At 39.9% G+C, this 11446-nt stretch overlaps 1 pseudogene; it reads left to right on the top strand.

The window, feature by feature from the left end:
- The first annotated feature begins 456 nt into the window (after positions 1–456).
- On the top strand, positions 457–1215 carry LOC102829073 (annotated as a pseudogene).
- Positions 1216–11446: the final 10231 nt, after the last annotated feature.

An 11446-nucleotide genomic window follows, 5' to 3' on the forward strand; every position in this document is an offset into this window, starting at 1 on the left:
TTCTTATTTTTCCATCTGTGCTATTCAATTTAGCCTTTAAACTGCTCCAGTATAAACTTCCAGGGTTCAGCTCCTGTGTAAATGCCACATCAAAATTTAAATAAGTATTCCAGATACAAATAATTTCACACCACAATTTAAAATCTTCTGGCATCTTCGGAAACTATACATATTTTGAAATACTGATGAATCCATGCTCCTCCGCTCCTGACTTCCTAGTTACCTGTTTTGATTTTGCCCACACTATTGTCAGGTCCAGAAATGCCTGAAGGGAAAAAAAAAAAAAAATGTTGGCACATAGTAGATGCTCAATAAAATATTTATTGCAGAAATATAGTCTTGACAACTTGAACTCTTGGCTGATTTTCTCTGCAACTTTGATGCTTGTGACAAATGCAAAGGCCAAGATGGTAAGAAAGGAGCAGTAGAGTGCTGTCCTAATGCCGACGGAATGGGATGCAAATATGAATTCATCAGATGGGACCTGGACTGGTTCAGCAAATTCAGTCTGTGTGCATGGAGTGCCAGGGCCGTGGGGAACTCATCAGCCCTAAAGATAGATGTCAAAGTTCAAGAGAAGAAGATTCTAGAAGTTAATATTGACAAAGGCATGAAAGGTGGCCAGAAGATAATATTCCACGGTGAAGGAGATTAAAAGCCAGGACTGGAGCCAGGTGATATAATTATAACTTTAGATCAGAAGGACCATGCTGTTTTTACTAGACAGGGTGAAAACCTTTTCATGTATATGGACATATAGCTGGTTGAAGCATTGTATGGCTTCCAAAAGCCAATATCCACTTTTGACAACTGAACCATAGTTATCACCTTTCATCCAAGTCGGTTTGTCAAGTATGAAGATACCAAATGTGTTCTAAATGAAGGTATGCCAATTTATTGTAGACCATGTGAAAAGGGGAGCCTAATCATCAAATTTATGGTAAAATTTTCTAAGAATGGTTTTCTGTCTCCTGATAAACTGTCTTTGCTGGTAAAATCCCTACCTGAGAGGAAAGAAGTAGAAGAGACTGATGAGATGGATCAGGTAAAACTGGTGGACTTTAATCCTTACCAGGAAAGATGGCACCATTACAATGGAGAAGTGTCTGAGGATGATCACCATCATCCCAGAGGTGGGGTTCAGTGTCAGACATCTTAATATGGGGGCCACTGAATAACACTCACTGTTGGTATTTTATATTCAGTAGTGAGTAAGTGAAGGACTGTAATCATAATATGCTCACTACATGCTTTTGTTTTTGTTTTAATACTCAACTATAGTAATGTAGCATGTGAATAAGTTTTACTAAAGGCAATACAGAAATGGCTGCAAGAATGCATTGACAGAAAACTTCCAGAGGTACAAGCCGGATTCAGAAGAGGGTGTGGAATAAGGGATATCATTGCTGATGTCCAATGAATCTTGGCAGAAAGCAGAGAATATCAGAAAGATGTTTACCTGTGTTTTATTGACTACACAAAGGCTTTTGATTGTGTGGATCATGACAATTTATGAACAATATTGCAAAGTATGAGTATTCCAGAACACTTAATTGTGCTCATAAGGAATCTGAACTTGGACCGAGAGGCAGTTGTCCGAACAGAACATGGAAACACTGAATGTTTTAAAATTAAGAAAGGTGTGTGACAAGGTTGTATTCTTTCACCATACTTATTCAACCTGTATGCTGAGCAAATATTACGAGAAGCTGGGTTCTATGAAGGAAAACATGGCATCAGGTTTGGAGGAAGACTCATTAACAACCTGCAATATGCAGATGGTACAGTACACCTTGCTTGCTGAGAGTGAAGAGGACTTAAAACATTTACTGATGAAGATCAAAGAGCCCAGCCTTCAGTATGGATAACATCTCAATGTAAAGAAAGCAAAAATCCTCACCACTGGACTAATAAACAACATTCTTATCAACAGACAAAAGATTGAAGTTGTCAAAGACTTCATTCTTCTTAGATCAGCTATCAACACTCATGGAAGCAGCAGTCAAGAAATCAAATGATATATTGCATTAGGCAAATCTTCTGCACAGGAACTTTTTAAAGTGTTGAAGAGCAAAGATGTCAGCTTGAGGGCTAAGGTGCACCTGACCCAAGCTATGGAATTTTCAATAACCTCATGTGTGCGAAAGCTGGACAGTGAATAAGGAAGACCGTAGAAGAATTGAAACTTTGGAGTTATGGTGTTGGAGGAGAATATTGAAAGTGCCATGGGCTGCCAAAAGAACCAATAGATCCATTTTGGAAGAAGTGCAGCCAGAGTGCTCCTTGGAGGCCAAGATGGCCAAACTTCATCTCTCATATTTTGGACATATTGTCAGGAGGGACCAGTTGCTGGAGAAAGATATTATGTTTGGTAAGGTGGAGGGTCAGAGAAAAAGAGGAAGACGCCCCAATGAGATGGATTGGCCAAGTGGTAGCATCGTGGTCTCAAGCGTGGCAACAGTAGTGAGGTTGGGCCAGGATTGGGCAGTGTTTTGTTCTGCTGTGCATAAGGTCGCTATGAGTCGGTACCAACTCAATGGCACCTAACAACAGCAACAATAGTAGTGTTTTAAAGTTAAATGAAGAATAAACTCAAATATATTTAAAAAAAAAAATGGAGTTGGTTTGAGAGGACAGGCCTTCCTCGCTGGTTATTGTAATTAGTGTACTATTCCACTATCAAAAGATTGCTTATCTCTTGGCCCTCACTTTGAATTTGTGTTAAATGTTAGCTTGTCAAACAAGTCTAAAAGGTAAAGAATTTGCAGTAAAATTCCATCTTTAACATACTTTTCTTGTTAGAATGAAGAAACACTTAGCTGTATACAATTCTTCATCTTTTACTAGTCCTGTGGAATGAGGATGTCTGGAGGAGGCCCACAGGGAGGAAATGGTATTATTGACTTTCCAAGACAACAGTCATTAGCAGTTAGTAAAGTAAGTGTAAGACCTCATATTGTTGTTGTTAAGTGCCGTTGAGCCAGTTCCAACTCATAGGACCCTGCATTGGGTTTCTGAGGAGTGGCTCATGGGTTTGGACTGCCATCCGTGTGGTTACCAATCCAGTGCTTATCCTACAGAGCCTCACCAGGACACCAAGACCTCATATGTTGTTGTTGTTGTTAAGTGCCGTCGAGTCGGTTCCGACCCATAGCGACCCTGTACAGGGTTTCCGAGGGTGTAAATCTTTACGGGAGTAGAAAGCCTCATATAAGTTTGAAAAATCTCTAAACCTTTGAGAAAAATGAAGCAGATCCTGACATCAAGAAGCTGGCTTGCTACTCTGAGCTAGGTCTCAGTATCTTACTGTTGAACAAAAACATCAATATAAAATATCAACACCAGATAAGGTCACTCTGCAACCATGATAGATCAAAATCAAATGATACTCCACAATTACGTTAGAATCCAGATAAAACACATGAACGTTATCCAAACCATAAAAAAGACCAAGAATTCCATTCTTCTGGTTATTCTCTATTTTACTTCTTCTTCTTCTTCTTCTTTTTAACCAGCTTACAGTTTTTCACTTTTTAAATCTGTCCTACAGATAAAATTTATTATGCTGCCCAATCATAGAATCATCCTGCATCCAGTCCTCAGCAAACCCTATCATTTAAACATGTCCCCAAATCTCCTAATACAACCCGAATGTTAAAAGTCTTTTCTACCATGTCTTAAGGAGCTCTGGTAGCATAGTGGTTACAAGTTGGGCTGCTAACCTCAAAGTGAGCAGTTTGAAACTACCAGCTGGTCTATGAGGCTTTCTGTTTCTGTAAAGATCTGCAGCCTCAGAAACTCTATATGAGTCTGAACTGACTCCACAGCACATAACTACCACCACCACCACCACCACCACCAACACCACCACCACCACCAACACCACCACCACCACCACTGTCTCAATGAGATGTCCCACAGTTACCTATGGTCTGTGGACTCCCTTGTTGCAACAAGCAATACATCTAACTTTTCAACTATGGGTATGTCCATGGTCATCTTTAGCTAGCAGATATTGACTCTATAGATCTTTATAGACAGGTATATGCACATATGTACACATATACACCTGCTGTGGCACTGTAGAATAAGCACTGGACTATGAACCACAAGGTCAATGGTTCAAACCCACCAGCTACACCTTGGGAACCCTATACAGGATGACTATGAGTCAGAACTGATTCTATGGCACTTAACAACTACAACAACAACACATATACACACACACAGCAAAAAACCTGGAAATCTGAATACTAAACTACTAATAAATTTGTCTTTGAGTGGTATATTATGAGTTAATTTAATATTCTTTTTTGCTTATCTATACAACTGCTTTTCAGCATTTTCTCTGTGAATTTATTGCTGTGAATAAATGAGGAAATAACTTTAAAAAAATAAATGAGCAAAGTGGAATGTATGGCCCTAACCAAAGAAGCAGAGACACCAGAGATGGAGGCAGAAGTGACGGCATGGAGAGAGGGAGCAGCTGAGAACTCTAGACTCATGGAAAGAGAAAGGCTTTGTGCTGATGGCCAGGAGGCAGGCTTGCAGAATGTGTCCTTTGTTTGTTTAAATGATTATATATTTCTGAGTGTTTTTGTGTACACTAAAAAAAGAAAAAGAGGGAATAGAAGCAAATACTGTTAAATGAAAAAAACAACTAAAAAGTGGAAATAAATAAATAAAATAAATGAACATATACTCATTTTATGAGGAAAAAGCCTTTTTAATTTTATGGTAGAAAAGCTTCAAAATAATTTAAAAAAATAGAACATTAATATTCAGAAATTATACCTTTCCAAACGGAATTATGGAAAACTCATTTTATTTAAATCATAATTTAAATCACAATGGACAGACACTTTTAGAAAGGAATCTGACTAGAGTTCACCAACTTCACTTTAGAAACCGAAAACATAACAAGAAATAAGAAGCAGTGACTCACTATAATTAGTAATCTTTAATTGAACGTATTCTCTGATAATTCCTTCCCCTGCTGTGTCCTTGTGAAAGCTTACTTCAAGCTGATTAATTCATCAGATTCCAACATGGAACATCTTTATTTTATCAGTGTTGTTGTTAAGTGCTATCGAGTCAGTTCCAATTCATAACGACCTGGTGTAGGGTGGGTTTCCAAGGAGCAGTTGAGGATTGAATTGTGTCCTCCAAAAAGATATGTTATATATCCTAACCTCTCTGCCCTTGGTTATAATCCTATTTGGGAATGGGTTGTCTTTGTTATGCTAAGGTTATAGGAGGAGTGTAAGATGTGTCTTAAATCACTCACTTTTGAGATATAAATGATATGAAACAAGCAAGCAAAAGAAGCAGAGATGGGGGAAGATAGATGCTAAAATGTATGAAATCAGGCAACAATAGGAAGAGACAAGGATCTTTCCCCAGAACTGATATAGAATGTCTTCCCTTTGAGCTGGCACCCTGAATTTGGACTTCTAGCTTCCTAAACGCTTCACTCTCCACTCTAGTCCTTTATGGCTATGTCACTGACTCTGGGCCCAAGAGTCCCCAGGTCTTGCCACACTGCTGGTCAACCAAGTCTCCATCTGGGTTCACAGGAGTCTATTGAACATTGTAGGCCTTAGCTCGCAGCTTCATTGCTGTTTTTCCCTTACTTCCCCTTATTGGTGACAAACATGGTCACCAATCAGAGTATGTATTCCCATTGTCTTAGTCTTAGAAGGGGGTTTGCCCTGAGGGGACCTGACCACTTGTCTTAGAGTCTCCTGGGTGAGGAACTTGCTTGTTCTTGTAATAATCAATAGGTCTGCCTATATTGTTTTGTATTTTACCTGTTGGTCTTTCTTTCAAGAAATATCTTCTGCTCTTCTAACTGTTCCAGGCTGGTCTGCTTGTCCTTTCAAGTGGAAATTTCCCACCTCAGAATATTCTGGATGCTGTTTAGGATTTCCTCTATGTCTTATGTAATGCAGAGGCTTCACAGGAAGCCTCCTTCACTGGGCATGTTGTAGCCCCAATCAGTTATAGGCAGAAGGTGGACTTACAAGCTTTCTATGGTGATATTTCTGGCTATTCCTTTCTCTCCCCCTTAAGTGTCTATTTTATAATGGTATGCCAGGGAAACAAAGATTCAAAAGACAACCAAGCATCTTAACATTATTTCTCCCATTTTCCCCATTCCAACCATTTCTCTCTCAATCCCTGTATTCAGAGACCTGTTGTTCCAAGGTAGTGCATACATAATTATTTACCTCTGTCCCACTTAGCCCATGCAAACCTGACTAATTGTCCTCCCATCTGCTTTGTTCTTCTATTCCCCTCCCCCTTCTTGTGTATTGCCCCCTTCCCTAACACCTAAGCTATCCTGTGTCTATTCCCTGCCCTGTGCTCCACCTTCCCTTCCCTTCCCTCACCCCACTCCCCACTGTCCCAGTAACCAGCAAAAAATCCCTGAACATTATCTTTACATTCATCCTATCGTACTTTGTTTCATTGCAATGATCACAATCCTCTGCATGTATCACCAAACACCCAAAGGGTACACCCCACATTCCTGCCCCCAGTCCGCCAGCACACAACCCCTCTCCCTCCCTGAGTCCAGAGTCCCCACCTACTCCTTCTGTTCATGCCAGTGCCTCTGCCTCCATCCCTCGTGTCACTGCCTTCCCATACACTGTCTCACACTTCACTTTTCTCCCTTGATGGTTCCAGAGATCTCTGCTCCTGGACTGCAAAATCATCCGCCAACACTCACTGTCAGACCTGATAGCAATCATTCCCTATTGAACCACAGGAGTCCTATCCCCCTCACCTTTTATCAACCCCATCCAGACAGGTTGGAAACAATTCAGTGGAGCTTCTACCTTTCCCTGTATCCTCTGGAGTTAGGTTCCCTATTGAAAGCTTCTAAGCCAGTCACTTCTTGCCTTTGTAGTCCCCCCATTTTGGGTAGCCAATGTCTATGTTCCCCCTCCCTGTCAACCGTGTGTACCAAGGGGGTGGGAATGATCCTCACTGTAGAGATTTGTTCACTCCTTTGCCATACTGCATCCACAGCATAAGTCAAGATCATCCACTTATAGTGAGTTACTCTTTTTTTTGTTCTCTTCTTCTTTCTTCCTGTAGTCGTGTTCTGATCATCCAGCCATTGATGCCAGGTCAAATGGGTACTATCTGCAAGTGTGGGTGTTCTTGTGCTTCCCCCCTCACTTTATATCAGCTGGATGCTTCACACTCTGTTCTAGTCCTCTGGGGCAATGTCCCTGCCTCTGGATCCAGGGGTCCTCAGGTCTTGTCATACTGCTAGTTAACCAGGTCTCAATCCAGGTTAACAGGAGTCTATTGAATGTGGTAAGACTTAGTTTACAACTTCATTGCTGTTTTTTCCCCACTTTCCCTTATCAGTGTCCAACGTGTTCAGCAGCAGGACCATATGCCTGCTAGTGTATTCCATTTGAGTTTCAGTCTTGGAAGGGGGTTTGCCTTGAGGGGACCTGACCACTTGCCTTGATGGCTCCCTGGGGAAAAACTTGCTTGTTCTTGTTGTAGTCAATTGGACTGCTGTTATTATTATTATTATTTTTTCTGTTTCTGCTGGTCTTTCTTTCAAGAAGTATCTTCTGTTCTTCTAGCTGCTCCAGTCTGGTCTGCTTGTCTTTTCGTGTGGGAATGTCCCACCTCAGAAGATTCTGGATGAGGATCAGGATTCCACCTATGGTCTTGGACTACACAAACTTTTGTTAAAGAGATTAAACCTGTGGCTGATGGATTTAACCAACTATCACAGCAGAAAACTGATCAGATTTCACTGAAGAGGACAGGAAAAATTAAAGGAAAGAACACTGTTTACTTATTGAATTCTACAGTCAGGAAAAAGGCCAAAGTAGCTACAACTGTTGTCCTCCAGGAAAAGAAAAGAACCATCCTTGGAGTAGCTAGATCAGGTGGGAGGAACATGGGAAGCAGAATTGCTAAAGTCACAAAGAGTGGGGCTATGGCCTTTTGGGTCTCAATGGGTGGGGCTACAATCTTTTGGATCTCAAAGGTTAAGGCCATAGCCTTTTAGGTTTCAAAGAATCATATCTTTGCCAATTCAGTACCAGAGTGTGGGCCTGCCATTAAGGTATGCCAAGGTGAAGGGACTGCCACCAAAAGCTGAAGGGGGAAAACTTCCAAACAGGCTAAAATGTTCAGGTTTATGTGACATTGTGTGTATACTAAACTGGAGGACCTTTCCTGAACTAACTCCAGGATTCTCAGGTTCAGCTTTGGTGGAAATGGTCATATGAGACCACTAAATGTGCCTGTAATGACTCCCCAAAGCAAGTCTTTGTAAAATAGAGGATGTTCATTATGAATATGGAAATAACTCAATGCACTCATATGTGTGTTTGTCTGTATATATACATATATCTGTAAATATGTTTCCTTCAAACAGGGAAGGAGAAGGAGGAGTCTGTGAAACCAATAACACAGAGAAGAACTTTAACACATAACCATATTTGGCTTTAATTTCCTTTTCAACAACATGATTCCTATCTACCATCCCATTTGTTATTCCTTCACAAATCTTGTAGCTATTGTTTGCCATCTTTGTATCATTATGCCTATTTATTACCTTAGATAATATTTCCTGTTTGTACATTTGTACTTGAAGCTCCATTTCAGTGAATTCTACCAATGCAATCCCATAAAACTGAAAAATATTTAATATGAATGTTGGGTTAAATTATATCTTTGTAGGAGGCCTGGTGTGGTGCTGTGGGTTAATGTGCTGGACTGCAAAGTGAATTTGAACTGCAAGGTCGTCAGTTCAAGCTCACCAGCCACTCCTCGGAAACCCTATACAGGGTCTGTATGGGTCAGAACCAACCCAATGGCACTTAACAACAAGAAGTATATAGTTAGTTACTCAATGCCAAGTGAAGAAAATTCTTTATATTCAATCTCTCCTACGTGTGTTTGTAAAAAGCACTGGTGGTGCAGTGGCTAAAGTGTTAAGCTTCTAATTGAAAGGCTGGTGTTAGAACTCAACACCTGCTCCACAGGAAGAGATATATGGTGGGTTACTTCCATAAAGATGTAGAACCTTGAAAGCCTATGGAGCAATTCTACCCTGCCTTATAGGGTCACCATGAGTTGGAGTGGACTTGACAGTGATAAGTTTGGAAATGTGTTTGCATTTAAATTGATGGCACAGAGAGAAAGAACAGAAGAAATTAATTCAATAGCTAATTATTTTCTCAGAAAAATGGATATACCACATTGAGAGGCCAGTACATTAGACTTTAGAAAACTGTCTTCCCTTGCTTTGATTATTGTCCTGCTATAAAATAGACCACTATTTCTGTAATGGGATGTTAAGTAGGAGCATGACCCCTATTAAATATTAACCTTCTTGATAATATTTTTCTCTTGAGTTGCAGCAATTGAATTTATTAGGAGTTTTGTGAGGCAATATTCCTATAAGAATAAGCATCCCCTTTCTGCAAAGAGTTGCATAAAATAATCAGATTAAATTTGTTACCTTTATAGGAATTTAATAGTAAATTACATTTTGAAGAAGTCCCAGTAGAGTTCATAAATAAGTAAGATTCTGTTATTTCCAGGTATTTAGCTGACATAATATAAACTTCATTATCACAAGCATAAACCATTATTAATAAAATATAAATGAACATACAAAGCATGTATTTCTGGACTAGTAATATAAACTTTAATAATATTGAAAAATGGGCTAGCAAAAATGTCTAAAAACAGATTCTAAACTTCTTTTGAAAATTCTTATAGATTAAAAAAACATCAACTAACAGCTGCTTTTCCAACAAGATTTATAATAGTGTCTTGGCATTTAAATATACGCAACCTCTGAGTTCTGTTTAGCAACCACTCCTTTTGGATTGTCATCTATGAGGAATCTAAATGGATTTATACTTAGAGCTGATATATGTGCACTGTGGGTTAGGCATTGAGCTTCTAATCACAGGTCAGCAGTTGAAATCTAACAGCCGCTCCATGGGGGAAAGATGAGACAATCCATGCTCATAAAGATTTACAGTCTCAGCTCAGAAATCCTATGTAGGGTAGCTATGCATTGGAATCCACTTGATAGGATTTGGGCGATCAATTGTCTGAGGAGACCTGGTGTTGCGGTGGTTAATGCTGGGCTGCTTACTGATAGGCTGCCTATTGGAACCCACTAACTGTTCCACAGGAAAAAGATATGTGGCCTTGGAAATCCAATGGGTCAGTTCTGCTTTGTCCTACATAGGTCCTTATGATGCAGGTTCACCTTGTCGGCAGAAGGTTTGGCTTTGGTTATCAGCTGTCTGGGAATCCTTTTTAAGTATGCTGGCTTTTATTTACTCATTTCAAAACTGCAATGTGCTGAGTATTTATAATGTACCCATACATTTATATATCTGCCTGTATTGTTGTTGTTGTTCAGTGTCATCCCTGTATGGTTGGTTCCAACTCATAGTGACCCTGTATGGGCTTTCCAAGGAGAGGCTCGTGAGCTTGACCATCGACCTTGCAGTTCAAACTGTCCTTGCTTTCCTGTGCATTAACCCACACCTGTATTATTTTGTTGTTGTTAGGTGCCATCAAGTCGGCACTGACCCATAGTGACCTTATACAGAGCAGAATGAAACACTGCCCGATCCTGGGCCAAGCTCACTACTGTCGCCACGCTTGAGTCCATCGATGCTGCCACTTGGCCAATCCATCTTGTTGGGTGGTCTTCCTCTCCTTCTGTGACCTCCCACCTTACCAAACATGATATCCTTCTCCAGCTACTGGTCCCTCCTGAAAATATGTCCGAAGTATGAGAGACAAAGTTTGGCCATCTTGGCCTCAAAGGAGCACTCTGGCTGCATTTATTCCAAAATGGATCTATAGGTTCTTTTGTATTATAGCACCATTAAATAAGCAAAGTTTATTTCTTCATTCTCTTGAGTAGCAGTTGCTCATAGCACTGGTGTTATTAGTATAAAGTGCTTTTCTAACTTGATTATTTCACTTGAACATGTTATTGAGCCCTCAGTTCATCCATATATATACTCATACTGATACATAGGTATACATACATATATGTGTACACACATGTGTGCACTGTATCACCAAGATACAATGGAATTTTGGGAGTCATTTTGATTCACTCACAATGTACTAATAACATGTGACAAACTGCTACATATGTAATTATGATAAAGTCAACCACAGTAATTTCTCATGTTTACTGAACCTTACAGATATTCCTCATTCTGGGGTGCTGTGACATGGCATTATTCTGCTATCTGATTTTTTTTTTTTTTTTTTTTTTTTTTTTGCTTACAATGGGTTTGAGCATATAGCACAGGAGGAGTGGAACATCTGTGCCACGGAAAACTTAAGACCAGTTCCTGTCTGTTAGAGTATGCTTCATATATTTGGTGAAGCCTGGGTCATTCTTCATGGTAGTCATGAT

The sequence above is a fragment of the Chrysochloris asiatica genome, unplaced genomic scaffold (genome assembly GCF_000296735.1).
Source record: "Chrysochloris asiatica unplaced genomic scaffold, ChrAsi1.0 scaffold00094, whole genome shotgun sequence".
NCBI classification, from domain to species: Eukaryota; Metazoa; Chordata; class Mammalia; order Afrosoricida; family Chrysochloridae; genus Chrysochloris; species Chrysochloris asiatica.